Source organism: Macaca nemestrina, chromosome 17 (genome assembly GCF_043159975.1).
Source record: "Macaca nemestrina isolate mMacNem1 chromosome 17, mMacNem.hap1, whole genome shotgun sequence".
NCBI lineage: Eukaryota > Metazoa > Chordata > Mammalia > Primates > Cercopithecidae > Macaca > Macaca nemestrina.
This window is the reverse complement of record NC_092141.1, coordinates 81,070,013-81,077,890: the sequence shown is the minus strand read 5'-3', so window position 1 is coordinate 81,077,890 and position 7,878 is coordinate 81,070,013. Positions and strand designations below refer to the sequence as shown.

At 46.5% G+C, this 7,878-nt stretch overlaps 1 long non-coding RNA gene across 1 annotated transcript; it reads right to left on the bottom strand.

Moving 5' to 3' along the window:
* Positions 1 to 396: 396 nt before the first annotated feature.
* Positions 397 to 6,923, bottom strand: LOC105469088 (uncharacterized). Its single transcript, XR_979795.3, has 3 exons — positions 6,496 to 6,923; positions 3,947 to 4,026; positions 397 to 547 (listed from the first exon to the last, which is right to left on the bottom strand). It is a non-coding gene; the product is annotated as an uncharacterized lncRNA (long non-coding RNA).
* Between the last annotated feature and the right edge of the window lie 955 nt (positions 6,924 to 7,878).

Genomic DNA, 7,878 nt, shown 5'->3' with positions numbered 1-7,878 from the left:
CAAACCTCCACCCAATAAAGAAAATAAAACAGGCCAAGTGCAGTGGCTCCCGCCTTTAATCCCAGCACTTTGGGAGGCCAAGGCGGGTGGATCGCCTGAGGTCGGGAGTTCAAGATGAGCCTAGCCAACATGGTGAAGCTCTATCTCTACTAAAAATACAAAATTAGCAGGGCGTGGTGGCGCATGCCTGTAATCTCAGCCACTCAGGAGACTGAGGCATGAGAATCGCTTGAACCCGGGAGGCGGAGGTCGTGGTGAGCCAAGATCATGGCATTGCACTCCAGCCTGGGCAACAAGAGTGAAACTCCATCTCAACAACAACAACAACAACAAAAAAAAAAAAAAAAAAAAAAAAAAAAAAGAAAGAAAGAAAGAAAATGAGAAAATGAAGGAAGATGGGAGGGATTAGATTCTGGGAACAACTTATAAATGGGAGGACGGACTTTCAGGGTTCATGCAGTTGGCAGAGAGACCCAGCGCAACTCAAATTTCTCTTCGTGCTTCTTCCACATGGACAGTGATGGGCGAAATCAGAGAGAGAAAGGAGCTAAAGTATAAGGAAATGAAGCCGTCAGTGAAGGTGGTGGGATAGGGGCCTGAGTAGTCCCCTTCCTTGAAGGAACTAAAGATAGTATTATCAGAGCTTTAAAACAATTGCAATGGCTTTTTCATACCTTCATGGAAACTTAAGCAAAAATGCTAGCTAAAACATTTAATTAAGCAGACTTGAATCTCATGGTAACCAGAGAAGTGTTTGACTCTCTAGACAGACTTGCAGAGAAATCTCCTTACCAAGTCCAGGCCCAAAGGTGAGGTCAGGAGGAGGGGGGCCCAGGGAGGAAATGTTAGTAGGAAAATTTCCAAATCATATCTATTTGGCTGTTTCCTTAAAATGATATGTTTAACCCTTTTATTGTCCTTTAAAGCTGTTCATTAAAAGTTTAATTTGAATTAAAAAAATAAAAGGCGAAAGCATGTCATTTGGGACTTATTTTTCAGTTTAAAATCAAGATAGCCAATCAATAAATCTTGAAATGATTTTCTCAGACTGTGAACAATGTAGACAAGACATCGCTGCTCACCTGCTTGTGTAATTTTGCAGTGTAGACAAATAACCTCAAAGAGGGATAATGTGAATTTGGTTAAGAACTAGTTCAAGATCAGACAGACATGTGAGGGAATCCCAACTCTATTTGCTCACTGCTTGTGTAATCGTAAACCAGCTACTTAACCCCTCTAAATTTCAGTTTCCTCATCTTTAAAATGAGGTAAGATAATAGTACATTCTTCTTAGAGTCTGGGAAGCTTAAAAGCATCCATGCAGGTAATTAGCATGATATCCAAAATATAGTTCACTTTCAGTAAGTATCTATTATTATGTCACTTGCTGCTAATAAAAAAGAAATAGGTGTGATGAACCGTATTAAACTTGCTTCCTTATACATATCTCCCTGCCACAGAATGATCTCACCATGACAGGGAAGTGGACTAAACCCAGGAAAACTTACTTTGAGGACCACACTTCTACAAGACTTCTCTAGACACATGCGGCATTCTGGGGCTATGACCTTCGTTACATAGTTGGCTCTTAACACACAGTACTTTTTTTTTTTCTTCATGAAACCACATGCTCTCATTTAGAAGGACTTGAAAATGTCCACGGTCTTGGAATTTGGGGTTAAGTCCTGGGAATGAGGGGAATGAGAAGGCAGGACTGAAACGTAGGGAGTGCAGGATGAGAAAAACAGAGAAGTAATATTCTTCCCCTGCTCAGGAATACCTGGCCCCAAGCATTCACTATGGAAGGCAGGTGAGCAAGGAAGGGCTCTGGGACACTTTATAGAGCATAATAACCATTGCAGCTGTGCAAGCAGAGATCAAAGATCAAATCAAATTTCAAGCTGCAGGGACCTCAATCCGATCACCTGCAGAGGTCAGGGAAAGGAATTTTTCTTCCTTGAAGAGCCCCAAGATTGGCTGAATTCCCAACAGGGGGTTTGGCCCTGCCTTGAAGGATCACATTACTGGCTACTGCCCAGAAGCAAGGGGACACGGCCTTGGGGTTGATGGTACTGGTGGGGCCATTGCTATTGTTCCACCGCAGAGTGTCTGCCAAACTGAATGGGAGAAATTCAGAGAAAGCCCGGGGCCTGGTATCCAGGGGCTCCAGCTTGGTCAGTGATCAAAAGCCTCCTTTCGAATGTCCACTCTCAAGGTAGGTACCTTGAATGCTAACTGTTGAGGCTTTTGTGGGTGTTAGATTGGTTTCTATTGCGTCCTCCTTTGAAAGGAATCATATAGTTGGTGAGCCCAGGCTGAGATGGGACTTCTGCCAGAAGGAGGATGGGCAGTTGACTTGCAGGGCCATCTGCACTGTTTGCACATCCACCCCATTTTTCCCCCCGTGCCAACCCCAACACACACACAAAAGAAAGTAGCTGAAGCCGGGAAGCTCAGGCCTGTGCTCAGCTTTGTGGATACTTGCTCAGTATGCTCTGCTGGAGACAATTCCATCTGGTCAACATGAACACCCTGGCATCTCTGCATAGTTGGAGAGAAGCAGGTGGCCTCCAGCCTGAGCTCTGAAAAGCTCCATGGAACTATCTGAACTTGGATCTTCAACTTCAGCCCCCTCTCTTTTCCTTGCCTCTCCCCACTCCCATTTGATGACATTACACATGGGGTGGAGGTGGGGGTGGGGAGCAGAATTAGGAGGATTTATTGCAGTGGTGGGAAGATTTAATTGGATGATAAAGGGAGAACAAAATTTAATTCCAGAAAGATTCAGTAGATTGTTTTTAAATATCCCCGAATGCTATTTTGATGGTCTTATCAGAAGACACCCTTCAGGGTGAGAAGGCAGTGTGTATAAAGCATGGGGAGGAGTGGTTGGTGGGTCAAATTAAATGTATTATTAAGTGAATAGGGAGAACCAAGTGACGGTGAACTTGGCCACTTGGGCTGTGGATGTCAATCAAACTAATGTGTTGGGGGAAGGGGGGAGGAAGTTTGTCACCCGTTTTAATATCAGAAATTCCTTTACGTGGGTGGTAACTGGGGAACAGCTGCAGGTAGCTGAATCACAGCCCAAATCCTTGCAAAAACGCTGGTGGGACCCCTGCCAACAACTGAGCAATGGCTTTTCAAGCTGGAATGGAGCAAGTGGGACTAAGTGAGGCGAGGTGGGGGGGACGGGGGGTGGTGCTGGGGGTGGGGAAGCAAGTTTTTAAAAAGCTGAGTTTCGAAGCCGGTGCATATTTAATAGGATTAGAACACATGAGTTAGAGGCTGAAAATTCTCAACCTGCCTCGTTAAACAGCCAGCCTGCAGGAAGGCCCGGCTCTCGGAGCAAAGGCAGAGAAGCAGGGAGGAAGGGAGGTGAAACACCTGGGCTCTCTCCAGAGGTAGCCAAGGCCAAAGGAGAGAGTTTGGAAGTTCTTTTCTCTCCTGCACTCTCTGGGAGGCCTCGGAGAATCCATCCTTCCCATTCTAGCCCTGCTTGGTCCATTAACACACCCAGTTTGTCAATAGTGCCTTCAGGTGCCATGTCCCTGTTTGCCTTGGCCCAGGCTTGTCCACCCACTGCCTTGGTCAGCCCTGGGAGGAGAAGCGTTTGCTTTTGCCTCCTCATGCGAGGTGAGTGGGCCCAGCCCCAGTCTCAAAGGTCTCTCTGGATTCTGGCTGGATGTGTCTCGGAGGCAGTTCTGAGTCTTGGGTTTTCAGCTGACAGGTGGTGCAGATGCGTTAGGGTGGGCGGGAACATTTTTCTTCTTCTAACTGTGGATCCTTATTTGCTTTCCTGATGACTAGCCCATGGGTGACAGAAGGCTGTCCTGGGCCCTGAGAATTTAGCTGAATGGCACGTGATGCTGAAAGAGAGTTGGGGTTTCCCTGGCTTCGGGCTCTTGCACTAACTCGGGGAATGGCTTCAGATAGGAACTCTTACCTCCCGGGACTCCAGTTTCCTTATTTTCCTCCAGAGGCCACAGGTCATTCCAGCCTTTCTTAGGACAACTTTCCATGCCACTGAAATGAAAAACACATCCCAGAAGTACTACAAATATTTGATCTCAGACACTCTGCAAATCACATCATGAGGGTGAGGGATGACAAATGCAACCGTGTTTACAAGATTGAGGACCTACTGGGTGCCTCCCGCTGTGGCCCAATGTGTGTCTAAACTTGTAACCATCGGTTTGCTCTTCACAGCCTCCTAGGTACTGTCCTTAGCAGCTGAAAGAAACGCAGCCTCCCTGAAAATAATGACCAGAAGTTGTTGAGGCTTAAGTGCACGAATAACCTCCTTCCTTGACTTTTCATTATGCAAACTGTCTTCTTCCTGATGTTCTAAATTAGAAAGAGGAGAGTAGATTTGCTCAGAAGAACACAAAGCGTTTCCTTGATGTTCTGTCTTCCAGGCTGGAGTGCAGTGACATGATCTCAGCTCACTGCAACCTCTGCCTCCCCGGTTCAAGCGATTCTCCTGTCTCAGCCTCCCGGATAGCTGGGACTACAGGGACTGCCACCATGCATGGCTAATTTTTGTATTTTTAGTAGAGACGGAGTTTTACCATGTTGGCCAGGCTGGTCTCAAACTCCTGACCTCAAGTGATCTGCCCACCTTGGCCTCCCAAAGTGATGGTATTACAGGCGTGAGCCACCACGCCTGGCCCTCGATGTTCTCTCTTAAAGGTAGGTGAGGCTGGAGCACAGAGATCAAGAACCTAAGTTTTAGGACTGGATGGGCTTGGGTTCAAAAGCTGGCTGCCACTTATTAACTGGGCCAACTTGTGGGAGAGGTAGTGAGTCTTTCTTATCTTCAGTTTTTTCACTCTAAAAATCAGTCAAAAGTAGGATTCCATGCAAACAAAAAACAACACCTGCATGTAACATACTTGGTAGACAGGTACAAACTTCATGTACGTGGAACAGTTTTACCAATGGTTATTATTAATCGTAACCAACATTAAATGAGCTTTTTGCAAGGGTCAGACGTGTCGGTCAGTGTGACATCCTTCATTCATTTGCTATCCTCAGTCCAGCAGCCTGCTCGGCCAGACTATCTCCCTTCTTAGTTCAGGCAACTTCCCAAGTCTTCCTTCCTGACTTGACACTCAGGCCCAGGACTTGGCTTAGATAAGGACCTGGCCCCTGCCTGGGGTGGTCCTGGAGGGCCCCTGTCTTTGGATAACCCAGGGGAATTGTCGAGCCCCAGCACCCGGATGCGGGGGCCTCAGGAATCCCGGGAAGCTGAGACCATTCCGACAGCTCTGGGGAGCCCTGAGTGAACAGTGTGTGTCCTGCCGGCTGTGTAAACACAGTAACCAAATACACTGATGGTTTCCAGGGCCCACCAGATGGCAAGAAGTACAGTGGGTGATGCAGTTTCCGTTGCTTCTCCTCCCTTCTGATTTTCATTTGCTCCTCGTGCCTCGGAGTAGGACAATGTGAGATGCCCAGGAAGCTTTGCTGTAATCCTGAATCTTTAGGTATTTGCATCTTCCTTCACGTTGTCTTTCAGGACTTTCTTTGTTCATGTGGCATCTTCTCACTGCAGGCTGCTTGGACCCGAATCGACCGACTCCTAGTACATCATATACCCTTTCCAATTGTCTTTCTTCCACCGCACTCACTATCTGACATCTATAATTTTAATTACTCCAATGTTTTTTAATTTTTTTTGAGATGGAGTCTTGCTCTGTCCTCCAGGCTGGGGTGCGGTGGCACGATCTCTGCTCACTGCAACCTCTGCCTCCCGAGTTCAAGTGAGTCTCATGCATCAGCTTATGGTGTAGCTGGGATTATAGGTGCGCACCACTCCGCTTAGCTAGTTTTTGTATTTTTAGTAGAGATGGGGTTTCACCATTTTGGCTAGGCTGGTCTCAAACTCCTGGGCTCAAGCGATCTGCCAGCCTTGGCCTCCCAAAGTACTGGGATTACAGGCATGAGTTACCATGCCCAGTCTGTTTTTTTAGTTTTCTGACTACCCTCCCCTGCACCAAAAAGCAAGTATCTAGAAGAGAAGATTTTTTTTTTTTTTGTCTTTTTGTACATGACTGTATCTCAGAGCCTCCAATAGGGCTATATTTTTTGAATGCAGGGTTGTGAATGTGTTTCTCCTGGGCTAGGCTAAGCATGAAGCTGAGTCCTGCTGAAATATTTGCTGGAGTCTTAGGGACACAAAATAATTTATTTTCAGACTTTTCTAGGAGACTTGGGCATCACAAGGTCAAAATAGAAATCTTCACACTCAGGTTTTTAAGATAGAGAAAAGTTCCTTGAGCAAATGCAAGAAACAGTGAGTATGCTGGAGTCTAGCAAATTGGCACTGTCACCCCCACCTCCCTGTCTGGGGAGGTCCAATGGGTAACTTATGGAGTGAGCCAATGGGGGCTAAGGATATAGTGATTCCAGCCGTTTTTAAAAATGGATGCAAAGTCTCCCGACACATTCGGTCCTCCCCAGTCATCCCCTCCACCCAGCTCTTACGCTTACCAGAGACGGGAGCTGGTGCCTGGCTCTCTAGCTCCATTCTTTCTTGGAGTACAGCCTGCGGCTGCCGGCGGCTTCAACCCAAGCTCTCCTTTTAATGCTTGAATCCACTTTCCCTTTCCCAGAAGTGAAATATGCTTTTATATTTTATTGTACGCATATTGTTTTAATTGCTTTTGCTGGTGAGACTGAAGGTAACAACAGTGGCTGGTGTCCCTGGATGGTCACCAACTGTTAGTATTCCTGGCTCTGTCTCCACTCAGCATGGGATCTTCAGAGAAAACAGAGCAAAGAAAAGGAAACTGGTCTTGGGACAGATGGAGTCATTTGATAGGAAAGCTGGGAACTGGGGAGAAGGGAGGAGAGGAGAAGTGAGGAGAGAGGAGGGGAGGAGAGGGGAGAGGGAAGAAGAGAGAGAAGAAGGCACACTGAGGTTGGGCTTGTTTGTGTGTATTGGTTTGGTTGCAGGGGTGACAGCCTGAGCTGGGTCTGAGAGTTTTAATCTTCCAGCTACCCTTCCTGTCACTCCAGAGAAATAAAAGTCAAAGCTCAAAGTGATTTCCAGTCCATTTTAGGCTTCTTGCCATTTTTATTCATCGGATGTGCCCAGCAGCTCCTCTTGGTGGAGGCAGCTACTTTGCCAACGTCTCTGTCATTCAAGTTCAGGCTGAAGTTATGTAATAACGTAATGAAACAGTGAAGGCCATTTCTTGTCATTGTTTTTTCCTCGCTTGGATAAAAAATTTGTATCTCACTGCTCTATTTTCTTCTTCTTCTCCTTCTTCTCCTCCTCCTCCTCCTTCTCCTTCTCCTCCTCCTCCTTCTCCTCCTCCTCCTTCTTCTTCTTCTCTCTCTCTCTCTCTTTCTGTGTATATATATATACACACACACACAGAATATATATATGAGATCATATATATATTCTCATATATGAGATCTCAAGGGAGGGGCACAAAAAACAGACAATTGAGGGGATATTTAAGGAGACTGCTTTAATCTCTGTCACAAGTTTCATTGTATTTTATGATTTAAAAGCTAACATGAAAGAATTTTCCAAGGCTGCAAACTTTGAGTGTTCCCTAAACTGCTGTAGTCCCTACCCCTAGACCCAGAAAGGACACAAGCAAAGACACAAGTGCACATGCTACACCCTGCAGATTCTCTAACTGGCAATAGAGGTGCTATGCAAGGTAGGGGAAGGGATGAGGCAGGGGTGGTGGGTGGATGAGGGGCAGCTTTTCAGAGTTTGCCTGGCAGTCAGAGGGAGGAGGGTCACTGTAGGCTAGAAATACCTCCACAAAGGTATTGAGGGTGGAAAGAGCATGGTACTTGTGGGGAGCTGGTAGTCATTGTATGTGGCTGGCATGTTGGGGGGTGAGGCTGAGG